Source organism: Myiozetetes cayanensis, unplaced genomic scaffold (genome assembly GCF_022539395.1).
Source record: "Myiozetetes cayanensis isolate MyiCay16 unplaced genomic scaffold, myiCay2020 scf2-11, whole genome shotgun sequence".
In the NCBI taxonomy this organism is placed as follows: domain Eukaryota; kingdom Metazoa; phylum Chordata; class Aves; order Passeriformes; family Tyrannidae; genus Myiozetetes; species Myiozetetes cayanensis.
Genome location: NW_026087411.1, coordinates 81967008 through 81992457, shown reverse-complemented (window position 1 = coordinate 81992457; position 25450 = coordinate 81967008). Strand labels below are relative to the sequence as shown.

Genomic DNA, 25450 nt, shown 5'->3' with positions numbered 1-25450 from the left:
GCCATTAGAACAAAACCTTATTGGGGAAAACTTGATTTCCCATTTCCCAATTATTATCTTTTTTTTTCATATTGTCCTGATTTAGCAATTTTGGCATTATTTTTGGTTCCTGTCGTCTTTTTCCTTCATTTTTCACTTAACTGTTTGGTGAGGTACTTTTAATATTATAAATACATTAATAAACTTATATTCTGCAAATTAAATGCTAGTATTGTTAGTCATGAAAATTAGTCTTACGTCTCTTCCATGAAACCATGTTTTGTCAAGCTACTTGAGAAATGAGAGAAGAGCTACTTACCTGAGTGCCATCCAACAGTACAAATGCTGATAAATGTGCTTTTGGACTGTAGTGCTCCAGAAGGTTCTGCAGGTGTTTTTCTTTCTGCATTATTTACAGCATTAGCAATTAAAGCATAGCCAAAGGCTTATGCCTCTGTTTGCAGTAATGGCTCCCTTGGTGTAAGCTTGGACAAGGTGTGTGGTTAGCAGAACGCTTACTGTTTCTATTCGAGCTGTGAGCTTCCTGCAGGACCCTGGCTATCAAGTTATTCTATCTCTGTACATTAGCTCATTTTATGCTGCTGAAGAAATCACTCAGAAAACTGACAGATGTCTGCAGCTTTGTTAACTCAGGCCTAGTAACTGTGGTGTATTGAGTTAAGATCACCGTAGGGATGGGAAGAGCCATTGGGTTGAAAAAGATGTGTGATTCCATCGAGTACTTTCTCTACCTGCAGTTTCTAGTTTAAGGCATAGTGGTATCATACCTACAGCTAACTCAGATTGTAGAGATGCTTAAATGGGGCAGATCAGGCACACCTCCTTATCTGACTCTCTCTGTATACATGGAATACCTCAACTGTGTAGAAAAGTGTTTTGTCATTATGTAGTTGCTTGGTAAGGGCCTTGGTTTTGGTCAGATAGAGTAGAAACATATTAAGTGTGATAAAGGAAAAGATGAACCATTGATCTGCTACTCTGTGGCAAACCTTGTATTTCTCCACAGTTATGATTGCCTGAGGTACTGCCAGTGGGACTGGGAGGAGCAGATTATGGCAGGAACGATCCATGTTGGAAATCTGCTGTTGACAGTGTCCTGCAGCCTGGTTGTGGATGTGTAACAAGTTGTGTACTTGCATGTATAGCTATGAGTTCCTTCATATAAATTTGATCTTCTCAGTTGAAGTGTTTTCAGTGTTTGTTTAAAACACTGTGTTTCATGTTACCTGGATGTACTCTGTAGTTGTAAAAAATGAGATGTGTTGAGTTACTCATCAATATGAAAAGAAACTTTGGCTGTAATAAATACTTTACAAGCTTTTCTGGAAAAGTAAAATAGTTCAATTTTTTTAGTGAATTTTTTTTCCTTCTTTAAAGGTTTGAGTTGTCATTCTTTGAAAACAAAGCATCTCTTTGAATGAGCAGTTAAGTCTGTTTTGTTTGGTTGAACCTGCACTGAAATGCTGTCAGTAAAAAATGCAGGTGTGCATAGGAAGTGCACAGCTTTAGCCGTCCAATATTTTGCAAATATGTGCTCTAAAAATAGATACTTCATGAAGATTTTCAGCTCCTATTCAATTCTGGACATCTTTTAAGGTAACTGTAGCATAAATAAAAAGATCATAGAGCCATAGAGTGGTTTGAGTCGGAATGGACTTTAAAGATCATGTAGTTTCAACCCCTCTACTGTGGACAGGGATATCTTTCACTAGACCAGGTTGCTCAGAGCCCCATCCAGCCTGGCTTTGAACACTTCCAGGGATGGGGCATCCACAACATCTCTGTGCAACCTCTTCCAGTGCCTCACCACCTTCACAGTAAAGATTTTTTCTAATATCTAATCTAAATCTACTCTCTTTCAGTGTGAAGCTGTCCCCCCTTGTCCTATCACTACACACCTTTGTAAAAAGTCTCTCTCCATCTTTCTTGTAGGCTCCCTTTAGGTATTGGAAGGCTGCAATTTGCTCTCTCTGAAGCCTTCTCTTCCTCAGGCTTGAACAATATAAATTCTTTTAGTCTTTCCTCATAGGAGAGGTGCTCTATCCCTTTAAAAGATGGAACAGATGGACCTATGGCTTTAAATCTGTTTATCATTAAGAGGGTTATTTCAAGAAGGGTACAGTACACGTTGGCTAGGCAGTTCAGCTGTTTATTATAATAAATACCAAATAGTAAATGTTTTTAGCATTGCTCTTTTGTTAGTTTGGCTGCAGGCTGGTCAGTCTGATGGGAGAAACGTTAAATTCTCTTCTTCTGTAGATCTTGTCTGTTTTGCTCAGCTGAAAATAATTAGTGGTTTGCATTTGTGCATTAGTTGGTTGCATTATGCAACACTGAAAACTTTTTAACTTAATTTGCATTCTGGACAGCTTTTAAGGTAATTGCCAATGTAAACAGAAGGTTGGAAATTACATTCTAGGTGCTTGCTGTTGCCTCATCCCAAGAGGAATTGCTTGTGTCAGCTGTTGAAGTTGACAGTGTCTTACAAGGATCAGTTTGTGTGATGGGACTTGTTATTCCCTTCCTGAGATGCCAGTGCCAGGGACCAAGAGAGCACTTGAAAAGCTGGCTGTGCTGGAGGAAGTCCTCAGCTGTCCATTGTCCTGCTTGTGTTCTCTTTGTGGGCTCTTAAATGAAAATGGAATTGCTTTTACTCCAGTCCAATTTATAGGCAAATTATCAGCTGTTACAGGCTGCCCTTTGCCTCAGGCTGTTACTTGTGCCAGCCTCCGTAAATGTTTTTGTTTTACCTTGTCTGCACATGTGTATTTGAAATATGTCCAGTGTCTGTTTGTCGTGTTGGATGCAGAGGAAAAGGATGGCACATGTGTTACACTGCAACCTTATTGCTCTCCTGCTGGTGCTGCGATGCACGGTCCTTGCCTGATGGGAGTCTGTGTGGTGTTGGAGAGCAGGACTTTGGGTTTTGTTGTAAAAACACATCTCTCTGTTTTATTGCTGGGAAGGGGCGTCCTTTGTGATCAGTAAAGGCTGTTATTTTAATCTTGCTTAGCTGGAAATACATGCAGCTTTAAGACTAATTTGCCAACTGTGCTGTAGACATGAAGAAGGGTGGGTTGAAATTGTTAGTGCTTTGGAGATGAGCAGTCATATGTCAGAATTTTCACTGCAAATCTAACTGCTTAATCTACTTTCTGTAGCTTTTTCTATAAAATGCATGTTTCCTAGAACTATGAACTGTTCTTCATAACTGCCACCAGAGGCCTCTTCTAGTCAAGTTAAGCGTCTGCTTTGACTTTGCATCGCTCCTATGAGCATGTTTATGAATATATAGCTCTGAGTGAAACACAGATAAACATAAAGAGTAAATATAGTGAACATAGATAAAAATTCCTGCCTATTTTACTGATATTTTATTTATATTTTGGAGATTATGTTCAGTTTTGAAATAGCTTAGAATTTGTCATCTGCATAAGGAGATGAGGTTGCACTTGCCTGGAGCAGACTACCATGGGTTTTGAATGGATCCCAGGAACAATTGTAACTTTCTTTTTGGTACAATTCCTCGGATTGGTAAATGTGCAAACAGGGGCTAGATTTTTCTTTTGTCAATCTTCAGATGTCTAAGGATGAGTAATGAAGGTTAAGCTAGTTACAGTAGCTCATAGAGCTATTCTAGAGAATGGATATCTCCTGAGAGTCATTCTTCCCAGCTGTTTCAGCAGTTTTGGATGAGATACGTTGGCTTCTGAAATGTCATGGTTTACAAGTTTGATCTCAAAGAAAATAAGTTAAGGAAGCCCTGACTGAGTGTAATGTATGAAGTTAGGTGAGATAAATTGTACCGTCATTGTACAGCTCACAGATGACACCTACTGCTGACATGAGTGGTTGGCCTGTTTAAAAAACATATCTGAAATCTCTTTGCTAGGATAAAAAGAAGAATCTGTGTGTGTGTTTTATGTATATTTTTATACATTAAAACACATGCTGATCTGTAATCTTTCTGAAGTCTTTTGCAAGAAAAATGGAGTAGATTGTAGAGGTTGTACATACTCGGAGCTCTGGTATATTGCTTCTGAATGAGACAAGATGCAATTCTTCATGCTTTACCCCTAGAGGAGTGAAAGTGAACCCAGCATCTACTCCAAATAAGTAGCTGTATAGATTAACATAAAAAGTTGTGTTATGTGTGAGAAAAGTGACATAAGCTTGTTGAGTATGTGCTGCCTTTGCTGCTTCTTTAGGAAATGCAGCAGTTCTTAGGTTACTGAGCCTCTTGTCTATATATACATTTTCAAAGCATGATGTCACTTCATGGGCCACTGAAAAATTCAGTGGGTCTCTTGTTTATTGTTTATTTTGACAATCTTCACTGATTTTTGACTAAAGCTCTTGCTTTTTTCCCTAGGGCTGGAGTGATGCAGTGGTTATGATTCAAATAGAGAGGAGTTAGCTGTTCATGGAGTTGGGTTTTTTAAACTTTTTTTTTCTGAGGGAGAGAATGCATTCCTTGTACTTATTCTAATGTCAGTATCCTCCATTTCTGTGTTTTATTCATGCATGAGTGGACTGGGATCAAGAGAGATTTCTCCCCATTATACCTTCACCTGTAAACATGAACACATGAAATTAATGTGTTAATTAACATACCCTGCTGATAACGACACCTCTGCCTTGACCATGCACTGCTGACTGCCAGCTGTTGCTTGAGCATGCAGACATCTGCATTTAGTGCAGCCACAGCAAAGATGTCAGTTCCTAATCCAGCCATTTTCACACTACGTAACTGATTAGCTGTGTTAATATTGAAAGACTAAGCTACCATGAAGGGTGATGCTCAAGAAAATGAAACATGAGATGTGTAGATAATATCTATAAAAATTATTTCTTTATAACCTGCAAAACTGTTTGAAGATACCTTTCCTCCCTTTCAGAAATTAAGTTTTCAGACAAAGTCTTATTCTCTTCTGTATACTTAACAGATTAGCTTGGAAGCTTTAAATAGATTAGGCTGTGTGGATTTTTCTGTGTATGAACTGTTGAGTGGTGTGGTATTGATTAAAAAGCCAGTGGCACACTTCCCAGTGCTTCACTGGTCACATTTGGGGTAAAATTCTGTTGTTGTAGTGATTTTTATATTGAAAAATATGCTTGTGTTACTGGAAGTAGGAAATCTAGCTCAGGATTAAGTATTCTTAAGGGATTCTGCAAGTTGCCATTTTTTTTTCCACCCTGAATCAAGCCAAGTGTGTTATTTAAACTTCAAACTGATTAGTATCCATCTGCCATTTTTACCTTTGCAGCTGAAAATTTGCAAATGCACATTTCTATGTTTTTGTATTATTTAGCAGACAAGTATTTGCCACACATAATGATGAAAATTTGCTTTTATTACCTAATTAGTCATCTTAACCTTTTCTGAACTGTTACTACTGTAGTGCAAAGATATGTGGAAAATTATTCCTTCATGACTTAGTAATAAAAGCACTGTAATCTGAACTGCAACATTAAGGGCTTGCGGGTTACTGTGAGCCTGGGTAGCTCCGAATTTTGTGGAGAAATAGTGGTGCCTTTGCAGGAGCGTAGTTCATGGATTGACATTATTAAAGATAGTAATTCTGAAGTTGCTTCTTTAGGACACTATTACAGACAAGGGAAAGGGTGTTTGTAGTTCTGGGCACTTGGTGTTTGCCTTGCTTTTCTTTAGGCAGGGTTCTGCAGACCTCCCCATGGAGGTCAGCACAAGTTCTTGTCAGGCTGCAAAACCATCTGCTGCTCATTGGAAAGAACAAATCTGAGCAAAAGAGAAAGCAGAGTTCCTCAGAGGGAACAGCACTGGGGAGCAGATCAGGGGAAAACTCTGTTTTCCATCAAGGTGCTTTGATGGGAGCCATTTTTACAGCATGTATTAGAGCATTCTCCTTAATACACAAGTGGCATTTTAGTCAGACATCATCAGCAATTGAATAATTTTCAATAGTAGATCATTGGTGTACTATACTTAAGAACCAGCATGTCCTAGCAGACCTATTGGTCTACCAGCTTGTTGTTCCCATTCCTTTAAGTTTACTTCATCTATTTGGACTGTGAATAAAGGAAAATCAAGATCAGCAAGCCTGATGTGGTTTTTTTATGCATTAAATGCACTCACCAGGCATCAAACTGTATAGTTGTAGCACAGGTATCCTGGGATCAGATTTATGTTTCTTGGCTATCTGTTCTTGAACTTTTGCCATTTTACATGTTGCTCCTTGGATTTCTTACTGAATGGATCTTGTACCTATAAAATATGATTAAAGTTGTACTGCTTACATGATGACAGTTTGTCACTGTTTCCATAAGAAACTTGTGTCTTTTGGTCTTGTAGTTTCAGTTTACTAGAGTGTGCTGTGGACTGTTCGTTGGCTTCCAAAAGCAGAACACTGGAGCCACGCTTGCAGGCAGTCATTTTAAAGTTATGAGAATATATACATAACCATTTTAGAAACCAATTATTCATATCTTTCTCATCTATATTTCAAGAAAACTTTGAATGGAAGCCTTGTTTTTTGTTCCTATGCATCTTGTTTCAGGGAAGTATCTCAGTGCTGAGGTGTTTGTGTATATACAGTTCTGTTTTCTCCTTTCTCCCACCCAATATGAAAGTAGTTCTCAGTCTTTTTACGTATGTATTCATAAGTGATACTTGAGAAAGAATCAGATCATAGAAAACCTTGAATAGAGAAAAGGCACTTGTGTGTAGTTTCTGTTAACGTTGAGTATAGTGCTGATGATACCATCCATGAATTCTTCATAAAGCCTTTTCTTTTTTGGTCACATTCCATATTACAAACTTCAAATTTAAAGGCACTTATGTAAGTAAATGAGTAGTGGTATGTAGTCTATAGTTAAATATAGCTCCATTATGTGTGTTTATTTTTTTTCTTCACAACTGGTGCTGATTGAATGCTAATGGTAGTTGGGATGAAGCTCCATGATGGTAATTGTGTATGAATCATTCTTCCATGGAGATAATAATTGCTTCCCTACAGTATTGCCCTTCTTTAAATGCCGGTAGCTATTTATCCTGCTATTATCACTTAGTTAAGCCAGCTGGTCTTTTAAACTGGTTTGTTTTTGTTTTTTTTTGGTTTTTTTTGGATTGAATGCTGTAGATTCTTATTATTTGTGCTTTATTAACCTTTACCCCATGAGAATGTAATTTTAAGTATTTCTGCAATGATTTTAAACATAATGTTGAAATCTGTGATACCAATATTTCACATGCTTTTTAGTGAATTATTGTCTAACAGCATATGCCTTTATTAATAGCAGAATGCATTGTATTTGGCTTCTTGTAAGTATTTTTCTATTCACAGTGAGCTTTCTGTGAAGGCAGTCTGAAATGCTTGTAATCAAGCATAAACTATGTAGACTGCAGAGATTTCCAAGTGTAAACATTACTGGATTTTTTGATAGTAAGAATTTTTTTTTTCATTAAGATATTTTCCAAAGGTCTTAGAACTATACCCAATAGGATGGTATCTTAAACGCTGACCTGATAGATATATTGATTAGACTCAGTTTTCATCATGCTCTTGTCTTCTCTGATACCGCTGATGTGGGACTGGACAAACCATTTACCATATCTTTACTTTGTGCTCAAGAGTCCATACTTACAGATGGCTCTTATTTTTGGTCTGCCATGCTACCGTGCACACCACAGTCGAAGGGTTTCTAAATAAACTCAGTATATTCTACAGTAACTTTTTTCTGGCAATCTACTATGGAGTATTCCTAAAATCCCCCATGTCTCTTGAAATTCTTTAGCCTGTGTGACTGATTCCCTCTGCAAATCTGATGAGCTGAATTAATGCATAGAATCCTGAATGTCTAATTACCTTATTGACTCATTATGATAGAAAACAGTTATTTTCTTGTTATATGTATTATATCTTCTTGTTACACAATTTTTCTTGTCTCTGACACACATTAAGAACTTTACGATATTGAAAGTTTTTTTATAGTATATTTTAATAAGGACTGTCCTGAAATTTATTATAATATTTCACTTGATAATACGACAGAGTAGGACAGAATTTGTGTGGGCTTTGTAGACATTTTATTTTTGCTTGTGGATATAGGAAAACAAAAAATTACTCTCCTGTAATATAATGAAAAATAAAAGAGATGTGTGGATTTAAATATTGCATGCTTATATAACAGTATAACATGAAAAGATAGATCTGGAGTTTTTTTCCTCCAGAAACTAGTCAGACTCATTTTTTCCCTACCTCTATGTGTGCAAAATGCTTTTGATATTTAAAACTTTTAATACCGGTAATTTAGAAATTGTTTCATTTGATCTGCATTTTTGGAAATCCTAAACTTTCTGTATTCCAGAACTTCCTGAAGATGATTTTTTTAACATAAAAGGATAAAAAATTAATAACAATTTTCTATGGTATGAAATTACATCAGTCTATTTTAGCAATTCTTCCCCTTATCTCTGATTTCCCTTTCAGTTTTATATAGAGCTAACCCTATGGAACCAAGAAGCTGCCTGTTGTGCAGAATATCCTTTTACAGTAAACACAGGACAGAATTTCAGGGGACTGATCTTACCTTTTACTCTTAGTCTGTTCAGCTTGAAATTTTGCTCCCAGCTAAGTTGCATATAGATTTCTGTTGGTTGTGTGCTGGATACAGCAGCTGATTAGTGATACTGTGACACCCATGTGGCTTCATCTCTTGGAAGATGCTCATCTAATTTACCTTTTAATATCAGCCCTTTAGTATCTCTGGAGATTTTGTACCTGTTCATTTCTGGCATGTGAGCATATTCAGTTTTCTGTGCTGAAAAAGAGGAAAGCTTTGCTGTTATTCAACTTCATTCTTCTCTTAGGAACAAAATGAAAAAAAAAAAAAAAAGTAATATCTGATTCCAACAAAATTTGCTGCTGTTTGTGTTGCTCTCTTCTTTCTGGTATCCATTTTCAGAGATGTTTTATATTAATTTCTAACCTTTGTACTTAAAGTACAAACTAGTTAAAATGAGGATCCGGATGAAGGGAAGCACTTTGAGCTATGACATACGTCATCATTACTTTGAGAAGAATGGAAAAAATTTGGCCTTAGTGGTAGGAAAAGCGGGATGGACAAGTGACATCTGAGGAAAAGCAGGAGATGGAATTGGTGGTGCTAGAATGTTGTCATATGCTTGATTCATGTCCTCTTCTTCTGCCCATGACTTGACTAAGAAGTACGCATTTGTATGGTTCTGGTGTGATTTTATGCATTTTTTGCATAATGAATCTCACTACAATGCTAAACATGCAGAGACATCAGGTATTCTCTGCTTTTTGTAAACGTTAGTGCAGGAAATTTGTTTTGTCCTATCTCATTGACACTGTTCTTCCTCCACTACTTTTATACCTGGGTGATTACTCTGCAAATGGTTTTGCCATTAATCAGTCTTGTACCTTGTGAACAGGCGGTGTCGGTGTTATGTAGTTGTTTTGCCAGTTTATTTAATTTAAAAATAGGCAAGATTTTTATTTATAAAATTATAAAAAGTCTTTGGGGGAATTAGTTCAAACCATTTTTTCTTCTCATTGACGATAGAATATGAAAAATAATGTATAAGAAAAGCAACCAGAAATTAATAAAGTATTGGAAGGTCTTAATCTGAAGCAATCTAAAATAACCATGCTAAACATGAGAATAATTTTAAACATTTTTTAAAATAGTGTGGTGTGAGGAGAATTGTTCATTCAGCCTAAATTTTTTGAAGAAGCTGCCAGTCTTATAAATGCTTACCATGATATATTTTTAAGATCATGCAATTCATTCTTTTTTTTCCATTTGATACATGTGTGAGATATTTATCCACTTGCCTGAGCAATATTCTGTTTAAAGGGTAGTCGCATTACTTGGATCAGCAGTGCGGTGTGCTGTGAGTTGGAACTGTACCTTGGTTTGTGTCTTGTAGCTTAAGACTTGCAACTGTTCACAGAGAATGCTAATCAAACTTTCCAGGTGAGAAAAACAGTAAGTGGTAATTTAAAATCATTTGGTTACAGTATAATGCCTGTGCTGTAGGTGTGCATTTTGATTTCTCTATCCAGCTAAAAAAACTATGCTACCAGTTTCATGAATTTAGTTGGTCTGCACAAAACTGTAAAACCACTCTTTTGGCGTGTAGTCAAACCTTACCAGGAGGTGTTAATCCATACTACATTATCATATTTGGCACTTTTGGTGCATTGACTGACACGCACTTAGACTTTGATGTTCAAAATAGTGCTACCATGGAAGGCTACAAATTCCTTAAGGAGGAAGGGCTTAAAAGGCTTTATTGCAAAAGGGGAATCTATTTTGTATTTAAAGAGTATTTGGCATCTATTGATCATTTAACATTAAATTGGTACACTATTTTAGCACTAAAGGCAAAAGTTGATTTATTACTTTTTTCAAAGTTTTCAAGGTTTTTCTTTAGAAATTTCAATTTCTTTATTAAATTTAGAATATGTGTGTTTTCCCTCTGCTTCTTCTTACAGGGAGAATGGAGTTAGAGTTGAGGAGAAAAAAGTAAATTTAGATTATTAAGCACAGTAATGTGACTTTCAGTTTTCCACTTGTTAGTGTTGAACTATTTGCAGTATGATGGCAACAAATGTTGCACTTTAAAAAGCCTGTGGAAACAATTAAATTCTGATTACCAACTATGTTTTTTTGTTCATGTTAGAGAAATCTCTTGATGCTGTAATTTTTTGTTTTTGGCTAAGAGCTTAATGGTGTTTTAAATAATGGATTGACTAAGGAAAATGTGATTTTTAGATCTTAAAAACTTTGTCAGTAGTTTATTTTAGTATAGTTTTATTTTCCTGTGAAAGAAAATAAATCTTTCAAAGGAGTTGGACTTTATCCTTGTGGGTCCCTTCCAACTCAGCAGATTCTGTGATTCTGTGAATCAGTCTACATAATCATTTGTAAATTGTCCTTTCTACTGGACAATCAAAATGTATTTGAAGTAGTTAATGCATATGTTACTGGTTATGTATCCATCTAGATTTAAAGGATCATCTACATTGTATAGGTTTTTAAGTACCATCATGTATAAAGTACCATCATGAAGTTAAACCTGTGAAAGATCTTGAGTGTTAGACCTAATTACATTTGCTTGCACTAGTGAAATGTTGCAATGCTTTTTGCATTTTCTAGGAGAAGAGATTTTCTAGGGGCAATTATTTGGGTAATTAAAAAGCTAATATATGGACCTTTTCTTATTTCAGAAATGACTTAGTAGCACACTGGAATTTGCCTAATACAAAAGATAAATTTAGCTATATATTTTTTTCTCAGGGATTTCAGTAGTTGTAAATATTTAATAAGACTGTAACTTTTTTTGCTTAAAGGAACATAGTGTTAACTAGTTTTCTGACCTGCAGTACTCCATAATAAAATACCTTTTTTTTCAGTATTGGGAAAAGATCATAATAAAGGTCACTGTGAAGCAGAAGACTCATATTTCCCCTTCCTCCTGTATTCTTTATTAATTCAGTATTAGTTTCATTACCGTCTAAAGTAATGTCAGAACCAACATGATTGTGCAGCTGATGATTCAGCAAAGTACTGAGGAAATTGCTGATGTGATGAAGTTTTAAGCTTTCTCCACGTGTCCTTAAAATATTGAGCTGTATACAATGAAAAACTTCTAAAGAAATAAAACATAACTGATAATACAGAAATGATCATCTTTAAATAAATAGGAGACTTTGAGCAATCTAAAATTACATCATTTAGAGGCCCAATGCTTTTACAAGTAAACATAATTAGAAATGTGAAAGTATAAAGGAAGAGATTGTGATTTGCATTAGTTAGGGCTTTTCTACCACATGCTACTTAAGATATTTGTCAAATTACTCAATTTCTTTGTGCCATGGTCTTCCCATGTATAAAACTTGTATTAATCTCTCGTTTTTCTGGTGTTGTCTAATGTAAATACACTAATTATTTAAGACTTCCAGTAAATTTTAAAGCTTTAGATATTTTGTCTAATTTTCTTCAAGGCACTACAAAACAGACCCTTAGTCCCCTTTTCCAATTTTCTGAATTCTGCATGCCAGCCATTTAGTATGTGCTTAACCAGTTGCCCTTTGAGGAAACTAAGTGACAACAAAAGCTAAGCAACAGGTTCTCTAAAATGAATACATTCCACTCAATAAAATGTTACCTGAGAAATCTAGAAACTATGATGAACCTGCTCCTGAACAGCTTTTTGCAAACATAGCTCCAAAGAGTATAAGAAAACACAGAATTTGTTATGGAGCAGTAAGCTGTAGAGCTTCTGTAAGAGAGGGTGTGTAGCAAGTGGTTTTCTGTAAGCAAATGTTGCTCAGAGTAGGAAAATAGAGAGAACTAGTAAACAATCACATTTTGTTTACTACCTACAGTACGTAATTGGTAATTGGTCTTCCATCTGACCTTTCCACTAGCAAATCAAATTTTTTAGAGATCTATAACAGATCTACAGCTCTGCTAGTTGGCTGTCCAAAAGTGAAGTGACACTCTGGTCAAATACAGTTTTGGTCGATTGATGAATTTGGTTATGCCTCTTCCATTGTCGTGCTCTGAGAAGTACAAGGCTCCTTGGTAGTTCATGGATCTGTATTTAACATCTTTTCTCTCTGTTCCCCACATATGTACAGGATGTAAACGAGGAGATCTCTACAGGCATTTTAATGATTACAGTGGTGTAGAATTAATTCCTGATTTGGAATGAGTGTTATTCAATAGGATTACATTAGGAAATCAAAGCTTCAGACAAGAAGGGCTCATTTGGGCCTCGTATGGTTCTTATGCCAACTTCATGATTTTCTGTCTGCGTCCTATCTGCTGTCAGACATAACTGCCTTAGTGATTTGGGAGAAAAATATTCGTGTGACACGTAGTCTAAGACTATCACATTTCAAAGTGTTTAGAGTAAACACTGTGTCTCAGATATGTTAACAGTATGGCATAAGAAGAAATGAGGGAACAAAGACTATTATTCAGCAATATTCAGAACTCTGCAGTGAATGAATTACAGGCTTTGAGTATTTATTCTGCCACGAACAAAGATGACTGCTGTCTTTTAGTTGATAAGCATGTAAAGGGTTCAACATGTCTTTTAAGCTACTTATCTAAGTGAGAAATGCAAATGTCTGTGTATCATGCTGAACAGAAGAAGCCAGATAGTTAAATCTTCTGGGAGTATACACTAAATACGATAAGGAATATTTATAAACTCTTATTGCTCACGCTGCTGACTCATTTTGATTCTGTGGTGATCAGTATAATAAAAAAAATCTATATCAGTTTTTCAGGTCATCAGGAGAGGCTATTTAAAAATGAAGTGTATTTCTTTGTCTATAGGCAGACTTCTTTTTTGTGTATATTTTGAAATCACTATAATTAGTGATTTTTGGGCTAACGTGTGTTAAAGAGTTCAATGTAGCAAAGAAATGTAGCTATTTTGTGTCAAGAAACATGTTTCTCAAATCTGAGGCTTGATTTGGTGTTTGAAGAGATTTCCATTGACATCAGTGACAAATGCATGTATTTTGTGATAGTTTTTATGTATATTAATGCTTTATTGTCCTGTGCTAACCCAGCAAATGTCATTGTCTTACTATAGCTCTAAGTAGCATGTCACTTGTGCAAAAAGGCTGTTAAAATTAATGAAAATGGATAATTGGAGAATGAATTTGGTTGAATAGTGTAGAACTAAAAAGCATATGATTGACCTTTTTAATGTCTTTGAGCACTGGAAGAAGTTCTAATTTTAGTGTAATTTAATCTTTTTATTAGTTTTATTTTGGCTATGGAAGACTTTGATGGAACATGCTGGAAGATTGTAATAGTGGGTTTTGTCAGAAAATAAACTCATAGTTTATAAAAGTCAAATTTACAATAAAGATTGCTGAATATCAACCTCTGTTCACATCATAGAGCTTCAGACTTCTTGTCACATGCAATTAGTCCAGAAAACAGAAATAGTAAAACCTGCAAATTTATATAAATTGAGTCATCATGTAGTTTTAATCAGTTGATATCAAGAGGTAATGTTTTACCTTTATCCCAAGGATTGCAGCTGTAGTCACTCTTCTGGGGAAAAAGAAGTTATATCAAAATTACTGGATTGAGAGACACACATCACAAAGATCAAACTAATTGTTGCAGAAGCAGCAGAGTTGCTTCTTAAATAGAAAATAATTATTATCTCATGTTTGATGGGTTTTTTATGGAAATTGAAATTAAAACATTATAGGTAAATTACTGAGAATGATTAATGATTTAAAAATCCCAACAACATAGTAGGAATGTTCCATTAAATGGAGATCTGGAAAAAAAACGCATACAGAACTCTCAAGTATATGTTCCATGGATTTGGGATTTGGCCTTACCATCTCTTCTCTTCCCATGCAATGCTATGAAGGCACAGGAATGAATTGATTTCTTTACCTTGGGTAACAACATTGTGATAAAGAATGAAAAATAATTACTGTGTGAGTACTAAAGCTCGTTTTTATATGGATTTATGTTCTGTATTTCCTACCTTTCACCGTTGCATATTCTCTATTTACCTACGTTAGGATGCTCAGCTCCTCTCTGAAATGGCTGGCTAGACAAAAAGTGACAAAGAGAATTTATTGATGCATATTGGTTGCTGAGGAGCCCCTGGTGGTCTAGTGGTAAAGGCGCGGCGCTATCACCGCGGAGACCCGGGTTCGATTCCCGGTCAGGGCCACTCCCGGGCAGGTGGGGCTCGTTAGCACTTAAAGGCAACCCACCTACGTCCTGAGGACCTCGCTGCCACCGTCCAAGCTCGCTTGGCCCCGGCAGATGAACCTTAGGATTAAAGGGTGGGCTCAGTTCCGCGCACACTGTGTCTCACCTAAAAAATCCAGTGCGCAGGCTGGAAGGTGTAAAGACCTTCCCCGGATCTTCGCTCGCGAAGACTGGCCATTATTGGTTGCTGAAAGATCGGTGGGAAAGATAGTGTTAAGTGCATCTTGTCTTTTGTTAATTTACTAAGTAGGAGTACTAATCTTCCTCAGAGAAGCTGATTTTTACCAAGCTTGAAGGAACTTAATACTTTTAATGGCTGCAAAATTACTTTTGGGACACTGACAAATGGACAGAAAAATAGGGTCACAGGACCCTCATTTTCTTGGCTGACAGCCTGAAAATGATTATATACCTTGTAAATGACTATTAATTCTTCCATAGGTTGAAGTAGGCCAAATACAGAGTGTGTGTAACATAGGAAAAAATGGAGACTGTTGAAGAAATGACACGATGATTGCTTAGATGGTTTTGATGAAGAGGGCACAAGAGATAGAGAGAGAATAGGACAAAATATAACACTGAATGAGTGAAAAGAGAAGGCAAATTGGTTGTTACTTTAGAAAAATAAAGTTGTAAGTAATACAAAAAAATATATTAAGAAGAATATAAACAAGGGATACAGTATTTTTTAAGGCATAGGTTTGCAAGATACTTGGCAAAACATTCTGTAAACAATTTGTATCCTTCCAATAGTTATCACATCCATTAGATACCTACTAAAGCTTGTTTTTTAAAGGGGTCAGAGATGGCACAACTCTCATTTTCAGACATCTCACTGACCATCCTGGTCTACTTCATATTTTTCTTAAATTATTTAGTGATCATTTTGTTCAGATATTTCCATTGTATTGCCTCTTGCTTTCCCATATAATCCATGTTAGTAATTCAGATTCTAAGTTCAATAAATCCTAGGCATAAGTGGGTTCAACAGCTGCAGTGAAACTAATTCAACTGTCTGTGAAGTGGTATTTTTGCTATCAAAATTGGAATTAAATTCAGGAAACAGGAATGAAGCAGATGCTGGATTCATAGATGCTGAAGCTCCTGCTTCTTTGGGAGTTTTAGTGAATTTTTTTTAGAAGTCTAGTGTAAATTTTCAAATTGGTTTTTCAGATTATAAAATGCACGAGCTTTCAGATTTAGCATATATGCTCTGGTCTTCCTCAATGTGATTCTTGCAATGTTACTTGAAAAAGACAGTTGCTGATATGAAATCAACAGAGTGATTCTTTCCCCACTACACACTTAAAAGACACCTTCACAGGTGTTTATTGGTGATTAGAAACTTAATGATGTTCCCTTCTTCTGTGTCTAAAACATTTTGTGAACATGTGGCAACTGGAGGACTCTGAGTTAGTACTGAGTTCATTGTTTTGGACAAACTGTATCTGTGAAAGTTTCACCATTTAGAACATCCTTTTAAAACATCTATTTCCCTTTTTTAGAAGGCTCCATATTAGTCTTGAGTTGAAAAATCTCCTTTTAACTTTCACTTGCTATTTGGGTACATCATAAGAGCGAGTAATGTCTGGATTGTTTGTGAGAACACAATCTGTGGTTAGATAAATAAATGCAGGGAATGGGAATCAACTTAGGAAAGTTTTTCCCTGGTGAGCAATTTAGATGACTTCTGACTCAGGGCAGAAGTCTTTTCAAGCATAAAATATCTTTCATCATCAAGGAGACTTATTTTCATGCCATGCCAATATCTTGGTAAGGAGTAGAACAGAATTTCTCTGTTCCTGTTTGTGGTTTAAAAAAAAAAACCAAACCCTGTTACCCAGTTCTGAAACATTACACTTGATTAGTTGTGTTATCAGATGTTCTGACTGTCATGATTAGCCTACAGATAGATGATGTTTTATTAGAGTTCAGATGCTATTTATACTAGTCTTAAAACTTGATATTCAATCTTTTTCTGTTGAAAGTTTGCTGAGATGTTTGGTTCTATCAGTTCAATATAGTAGCCTGAGAAGGCTTTATGTCTTAGAAGGGAATCTTTGAGCATTGTGCATGGTTGGTTTTGGTGTTTTTCCTCCTGGAAAGGTAAACAGTTATATTTGTGATTTGGAAGACTGTCAGGGGTCTTAAATCTTAGAATAGGGCAGAACAGATGGGAGTCTTTGAAGGCACTGTTTAGTCATAAAGAGCAAATTGCATAGATCAGACTAAGAGTGAATTGTCATGGCTTGAACAAAGTCTCACTGCTGTCCTGGTCATGCTAGAACTCCCAATATGAACCAGAGTGAAAAACAGACAAGGGATATACCACAACTGGTATTACCAGCACTTTTCTCAGTTCCTTTTTTCATATCTTCTAGAATCCAGGTATTTTCTTTCAAAAACTTGACCTCTCTCTTGCTATGACCTTTTCTTTTTCCTTACTGTTTTCTTCATTGACATTCTTACACTTCTCATTTTCCAGAATTCGTGTTTTATTTCTGTCTATTCTGCCTTCAAGTTCTTAAATTCATCTCACAGTCTTTTTCTTCATCTACAGCTTTAAGAAATATCACTTTCATTTTAATCTTTCTTTTCAGATCAAGGCAGGATTTTTGCTGGGACACTGTTTTTTGTCCCACATTGTTATTTGAATCATGTTAGAAGCTACTGAGTAATTCAATAGGAGAAAATAAAAGTATTGTTGTGTTCAGCAATAAAATTTCAGACTGTTTTACTTATTTTCCTGGTGACTTGATGGTATTTTGTTTCTTTTTAGAACAGTAGTTGGCTTTTTTCAAGTTCTCTAAACCTATAGTTAGCCTCAATAAAATTACTCTGAAGAGGCCTGTTGTGTGGGTCCTATCTGGCAACACAGTGTTTTTCTTCTGCATGAACAGTGCTAAAATTTGTTCCAGACAGTGTTTTTGTGTATGTAATGGGCTGTGAGTATGGCAGTGAATTAGTTGTCCCATTCTTAGATCTTCCAGATTAACTGGAGAGGTGTTCAGAAGATTTGCGAATCTTACAAATAACTGGATTGTCTGTGGGAGCTCTTTAAGAACTGGCCAAGATCCCATCTGTTTTTCAAAAGCAAAAGGATAAATAGTAATTAGAAATTTTAGCTGAGGCACTGTTCATCCCCATAAAGTTTACATAAAGACTCAGCTTTGCTGTCTGACTTTTCCATGTGACTCTACATGAGAGTCAGAGCACCTGGAAGAGCTAGGATGCTGAATAGGGAGTGGTGATGGTCATGAGCATGGGTGATAAAGCTAGCTAGATGCTCTTAGTGTCTCAGGGGTTTAGATACCGTGGTAGTTCTGAGGTAGATGCCTCTAAGACTTTTGGACTTGCATCTTATAGAAAGTGAGTGTTTTCCCTGCCTTTTTGGTTGTAGAAGACTGCAGTCTTTCCTTAAAGGTTAGCTTGGAGGAACCTTAAAAAAACACTCAAAAGCTTGGATTTTATTTTATTTTTAATAAAGAATTGTTATAGTGAAGAGGAGATGTACTATTACAGCCTGATTATTCCAGGAATTTGAGGGACAGATGAAATTTTCAAAACCTGTGACTATTAATAAACACTGTGCACATAATTTCTGAAAGGCAAAAGGGCTAAATAATCTTAAATTTTAACTTACTAATAGACTTATAACTTCCAAGACCTAAAATAAGTGTTAGTTCTGAGCATGAGTATGGAAAAACTGAATAGGCAAGTTAATTTATGAAGACTCTAATTTGTGTTCCTTAGTTTATTTTTAGGTTAAGCAGGAGTACCCATCTGCACAAAAAGTAACTTTTCTCCATTGTCCCTACATTCTGTGACCACTGTTAGCAGTTGCTGCTTTTTTAGCAATTAACTGTTTTAGAGTACGTAAAATGTTGTTATAAAGGTATTACAAGAGGGTTTATAGCAGTGTTGTTTTACAAGACTAAGTTTACTGAAAGGCATTAGAGGGTTAGTCACTACTTGATAGAATATCAATCCTTTTAATCTGCTTTAACACTCTTCTATTACAACTGAAGCAGCCCTGCTGTGTATTATACCTCTTTTCTCTTTTTACCGTCTCAGCTATTTAAATTGCAAGCTGCTACTCTGTATTTTTATGGTATCTAACACGTTGGGAGTCTATTCTTGGGTCTTGGCTTTGCAGGAAACTTATAAATCTCTCCATTGATCATCTCAACCATTCCCTGACAATGTTGTGTTGGATGAAAAGGCCATAACTCTTTTGATATTGTCTCTTCATTGCTTCTTGGGATGTTCTACCTAGTCCTGTAGCCAGCCCTTTTGGTTTTGACTGTAGTTTTTAAAATTTTTCATGTACATTGCATTATTCCTGTGCTTGTTTTCATTTTTTATTATCTCTGCACCACCATTTTCATGCTACAGCATTATGTTTTTGGCGCTATGCAGAAATATGCAGGAATAATTTCAGAATTATTTTTGGCATTTATAGTGTAAAATGATACATACTGGAATATTAAAATCCTGGTGTGTCGAGTCAATAAATTTTATGGTTGTGTTAACATTTCTCTGCAAGATGTTCCATATGTGCATCCCTGCTGTGGTCACATTAGTTCTTTATGAACTGTTCCTGCCATGCATACATTTTAAACTGGGGAAAAGATTCATCCTGATGAGGATTTCAAAGTGGTGAGGCTTAACCAGTGTGTTATGCAACATCAGCAGAATAACAAACCATGCAATGCAGTTGCTGGGCACCACTGAGAACCTTGCTCTGTCTGGTTTGCAGCCTCCCTTTGGGTATGTATATACATTGATGAAGTCCCTTCATCCCAGACCCTTAATCATCTTTGTAGCCCTTTGTTGGACTCTCCAATATGTTCATGTGTCTCTTATTGAGGAGTGCAGAGCCAGACACAGCACTCCAGGTATGGCCATGTATACCAGTGCTGAGCAGAGGGGCGGCATCACCTCCCTCATCTGGCTCGCAGCAGTCCTAATGCAGCTCAGGATACCATTTACCTTCTTTGCAGGAGGGGCACGTTTCTGGCTCATGGTCAAGGTGGTGTCCATCAGGGCATCTGTCTGCCTTTCCTGCCAAGCTGCTTTCCAGCGGTGCAGCCCCAGCATACACTGGTGCCTGGAGTTGTTCCTCCCCAGCGACAGGACTTTGCTCTTCCCTTTTTGAGCTTTGTGAGGTTCCCATCCACCTGCCCAGGTCTCTCCGAATGGCAGCATAGCTCCTCTGGCCTATCAGCTGCTCCTCCAAGTTTTGTGTCATCTGCGACTCTACTGAGGGTATATAGTCTACCCCAGATGCAACTGCAGAGTTGCTCGAGGAGAAAACAGCAATAATATTTTCTAAATAATGATTTAGAATACAGTTCTGCAAATGTGTATTGAGATTGCTGAAGTGCTCTCTGCACTGGGTCATCTCACTGGCAGCACTAAGACTGCTCATAGTGACCACTCAATTGCCTTTTTGTGATCAAATTTAAGAAAATGTTATATCTTTCATGAAAGAATTATCAGCAGATGCTTTGAGGCTGTTTTTAATAGTTAAAACTAGTGTTCTCCACACAGACTGAAAGTTTCACATAATTTCTGAACATATTAAGGAGAAGATGAGGAAAAGTAAGCATGGCCTTCCTGAGGCTAAATCTAAGTGTCTGGATCTGTGACAAGGGATGAACAATGAATGACACTTTCCTTGACTGCAGCAAAGCTTTTGTTACTCTCTCTCAGAATATTCCTGTATCCAGGTTAGTGTGTTATGCTGTGATCCAATGAACAGCTGGATATGCAGGGTGGTTTTTGTGTGATGGGGCCTAGATGGTCATGGTTGGTGGGTAGAGTACGGTATTTTACCAGGAAGCTGGTGACAAGCAAGTACTGTGGGGGTCTGTACTAGAACCTGTCTTTCCTCCCTTGTTCTACTGGTAGCATCCTCTTCTTCTTCTGCCTTTGCCACTGTCAAAAGTTTAGTCCAGCTTTTCCCTGCACTCTAAGTTGTTTGCTTGTTCCTTCTCCTTCTGGGCTCTCATTAGGATTTTCATCCCGCTAAATTGTGCTAATACTATGGAGATGGTAAAAGTAGTAGTCAGGTGGAAGTACAGCTGGACTGATTGCTTAGGGAGAACAGATTTAAAGTGTCCACATAACAACAACCAAAGTTCTTTTTTTTTGGAGCTTTACTCCTGGTTAGAAATCAATATTTGGATGCATGGTAGTAACTTTCAATGATCTGAATGGACAGTACAACACGCTGCAGCTTAGTACATGGTTTGATAATTTATTTGATGAAGCATTAATTCTTTGATTTCAGGTAAACCTCTCACTGGACAGCAAAGACATTTCTAATACTTCTTTTAATTTTCCTATGTTTTTCTCCATTACTATGATAGAGTTGTAATGCATTTTACTTTTAGATCTTTGTTTATTTCTCTAATATCTGGTCTTTTACTGTGATTTGAAGTTAATTGGAAAGGAGGTTAGACTAAAAATTTCTAGGTTTTGTTGTTGTTGTTGTTTTTGTTTTAGTTTGGTTTTTGTGGATTTTGTCTGTTTTCATCTTTTGTTCCAGAGAAGGTAGGTAAAGTAATAGGAACAGTGTCATAGGGTGTTTGTACAGCAGGATACCCTGTTTTACCACCCTGATACGCAAAGGTTGCACTAGGTCGGCAGCAGTGGAGGGCTGTTCTCTGTTATTTCTCTTGTCCCTAATTCCTGTTAGTGTTGTCTCCTATGTTTTGCTTCTCCTTGATAGAATTCAGAATCAAAGCCTCTTCATCTTTGTGCTCTTTGCAGTCTGGGAGCCCTAAAGGATCTGCTCATCCTTGCCGTGTAAATTTATTATCACAGATCTTTTTTGCTTTGGGGAAACGCGTTTTGATCTTCCAAAGCTGGCAGTAGGTCCAAGCCTGCCGCAGCAGTCTCAGCTATGCCATCTGCAGTCAATGAATTCCTGACTTGTAGGTCAGAAAGCACAAACCTCAGCTGCATCAGCTGAACAAGCAGACAGGAGTGGATTAGAAGCCTCTGTTTTGATCAACTACTAGCAGGAAGACTAAGATTTGTGCTCTGCTAATGTGGATTAGTTAAAATAGGCAACTTTTTAGCTATTTGTGTCAAGTTAGAAACATTGGACTTGTTTTCCATTCCCTACTGTTAATCAGAATACTCAGCTGTTACAGAATTGCCTGTTTTTTTCATTTTATTGTTTGAAAAGTTTAGGTTAAAGATTTTTATCCAGTGGCCCTCATAAGTGATGGTATAAAAATGACATATTTTGCTTTCCAAGTAGCTTGTCTTTGATCTGCATAGATTGTTGCCAGTGTTCAGCTAGGATTGCCTGCTGTACAGTTGCAGTGCTGTGATGTGTTTGTTATACTTAATAGGATATTAACAGAAGGAGTGTAATGCTGACTGTCTTGTACCAATAGTTGAGAAATCTCATTCATACTTTGGGCTGTTGATCTGTATGTTATGAAGTAATGTTTTTTGATGTCATTTGTTTATTTCTGAATTGTCTTGATTTTACTGATAAATGAGTAAATGAATTTCGGTCAACTTTTGGAAGTGTAGTGTACATTGTGATAGAGTACATTTGAAACCTCTATCATTTTCTTTCTCTGAGAATTTAGTTCTGTGGAAACCCACACTAAATGTTGTCATTTTCTTTTTAAGTAATTTTTTCTTCAGTGTTAAGAATTGGGGTTTTTTTTTAGTCTGTTGGAGCTTTAAAAACTACTATTCCTAGCTTTTCTTGCTTCTAGGACAAGGCAGTCGTGGGCAACTGATGGCTGTGATTTGCAAACTAGAACATGATCGTTTGAAAGCTACAGGGATTTCTTGTGTCCAGGCCAGTAGGATACAACCTATTCCCCATTCCTTCTCTTAGGACTCTAGTAAAAAAAAAAAAAAAAAAAAAAAAAAAGTGATTGAGATTGAGGATCTGGTTTTCCATAGATCCCACAACTCCAGTAAGGTTCTAGGGTGTCTGGATACTGGGGTTGGAATAACTGCATTTGTTAAGATTGTCAGTATATCACATGCACAAACAATTCATTGTATTTGGGGTGTGTCATCCTATGGATCTGTGTGTGCTAAGTAAATGTAATCCTCAGGTTCATCTGGCAGGTTATGTTTCATATTTCTCTGTGGGAAGTGCTGAATAGAAATTGGGAATCTTATTTATATTCCTATGGTTATGGTGTTCAGTACTAAGAATGCTGCTATGCAATTTAATTTGTTATTGAAACATTAAAGGGAAAGTAGAACTAATGGGTTGGGGAAAGTAACCTCCCTCAGGTGTTATTTTTTCCAAGTAAAAATTCATTAAAACTGATCTAAAAATGAAAAAGAAATATGTTTTTCAAGGCATTTAATGAAACTTTACGAAGTGTCTTTTTTTTTTTTTAAGCTTCCATATTCTGATTTGATTTTGATAACAGCACATATCTATTATGTTAATTTCTATATCATTTTTCTATATAATTTTTATAATTGCATCATACATGTTTAGGGCAAAATAAGATACAACACAAATGCAATTTCAGTACTTTTGCCGGCTTTTAAAAAAATATTGTGGAAATCTAGTTTTTCAATTATGCAGAACATTTTTATAGTCTTTAAAGAACACAGTCAAAACTATGCAAAAATTTAAGTGGGAAAGTGAAGATCAAAATAATTCCTTTTCTGTAAGAGATGAAATATCTTTTTGTTCTGAAAACAAGTTTTTCTTCCTAAAGAAAATAGTCAACTTGCCATTGTGACCAAATAACAGTCATTTTTAATAAAATTTTCACTTTGATAATTTCTTTCAAGGCAGTTGCTGTGTTAGTGAAGCAACTGGTTGCACTGGAAGTAGCAATGTCGCTATGTGTGGAGAGTAGTACTGTTAAATGCAGTTTACCATCAACCTCATTTTGGTTTGACTGCTTTCTCCTAAGTAAGGGCAGAAAATGTTATTGGTAGTGTCAGTACTCTAGGTTTCAAAGTGCTTGGAAGTGCCACTCTTGTGTTGTTTTCTTCTGTCGTTAATGCCTGTAGGAGAGGAGAAAACGACCAATTTGATGAACTGAGAGTTGAACAGAAAAGTGATTATAGAAACTCTGGGATTAAGAACGTGATCAGGGAAGTTGAAAGTAATTTGCTCAGCTGCTTCGCTGCAAAAATGCTGGGTTGCAGTTCAGAAAACCTTCAGAGTGCACACTGAAAGTATTTGCTTTGCAAAGGCATTAGGGGTTTTTTTACATTTCCTTATCAGAGTGATCATTAGCCTTTGGCTCTGATGCAACATCAGTTGTTGTCCTTGTGAATGACACCAAGGTAAAACAGTCATGGCAATTAAACCGAGGTGGAAAAGTGTAGTCAATATTGGTTTCTGGTTCTGTTTTGGGGTTAATCTAATAGTGTAAAGGTTTAGAGTGTCTTCTCTAATGACTGGATATAGCAGAGATGAGTGATGTGCCATAGCCTGGGTCTCTGCTGCCTTCTGGAGGGAGAGAGCACTGCTGAAGATTTCTGTGAGCGAATCCTGATCTGCCTCCCATCTCTAAATCTGTCTCTGAGGTGATGTTTGCTGCTTTGTGCTAACTGTACAGCATAAATCAGATTATCCCCATTATCCCCTTCAGATGGCTTTCCCCATAGCCACTTGGGTGTTGAAGAGATGTGAGGGATGGGCTGGGAACAGGAGGTTCTGAGCAGGGTAGGACCTTTCCGTTTTAAAAGCCCAAGGTTGCCTCATCTGAAGTTGTCTCTGAAAGGGTAGAGTGACCATGACACAAAGGGGAGCCATGCTCTCTAAACACCTGGATGTTGCCTCTGACTTTCCTTTATGGTCTGTTACTAAAGATGACAACAAAAAAGTTTGTTTTCATTTAATTTGAGACCATGATATACCTACAGAATCTCTTAGTGCCGTCAGAAGTATATCTGGACTTTAAAGATCAGCAAGCAACAACTTCTGGTTTGGGATGTACAGAAAGAACATTTTTATCAGTGCCAGTCTTAAGCCATACCATATTCTTTGAAAATACATTTTCAAGAGCACTGTACATGAGCTGCAGAATTTCAAAATCTTAATGCATTTCAAAATTGTCGTCTTTTACTTAGGTAAGAAAAGGTGTTAAGACTGAGGTTTTGGAAGACAAAGTGGGGATGCTGAGGAAATGAAGAATCAAGCCCTTACAGAAATGCAAATATCTGGTTGTGAGAGGACTAAATACATTTGAAAGGCTGTCCTTTTCTCTTGTTAATCCAAATGAAAGATTACACTTCTTTTTAAAAGATGATAAAACTGTAGGATTTTGTGCTGGCAGATTTGTTACGCTGTGCTGACTTAGCACTGTTTTGTCCGGTTTTATGCCAGTGATATTTCCCATTAAGTTTGAAAGTTGAGGACACCATTACCTGATGATGTTACTGAGCTACATTCATTTGGACTGTAAATGGTTTTCTGAACAGTGGGCTTTGGTTATCCTGGAGGTTGAATTATGGCTTCATTTTGAACTAACAGAGATTAATGTTTTGAGTAGAGTTTAAAAATGAAATTAATTCTTTATTGAAGAGCATTGATATCTGCAAATAATCATGAACCATGGCCACTGTGCCCTGTAGAATGCATAGCAGCTGGTTTTGAATCTTGACGTTTTTAACTGATTAACTATTTTGCTTCCAGGAAATAAGATGAAATTTTCAT

General features: G+C 36.6%; 1 protein-coding gene across 1 annotated transcript in view; it reads left to right on the top strand.

Annotated features, from left to right (window-relative positions):
• The window catches only part of BCKDHB (branched chain keto acid dehydrogenase E1 subunit beta), a 109092-nt gene that overhangs the window by 33846 nt on the left and 49796 nt on the right, over nucleotides 1–25450 (top strand). The gene's annotated exons all lie outside the window — the stretch shown is intronic.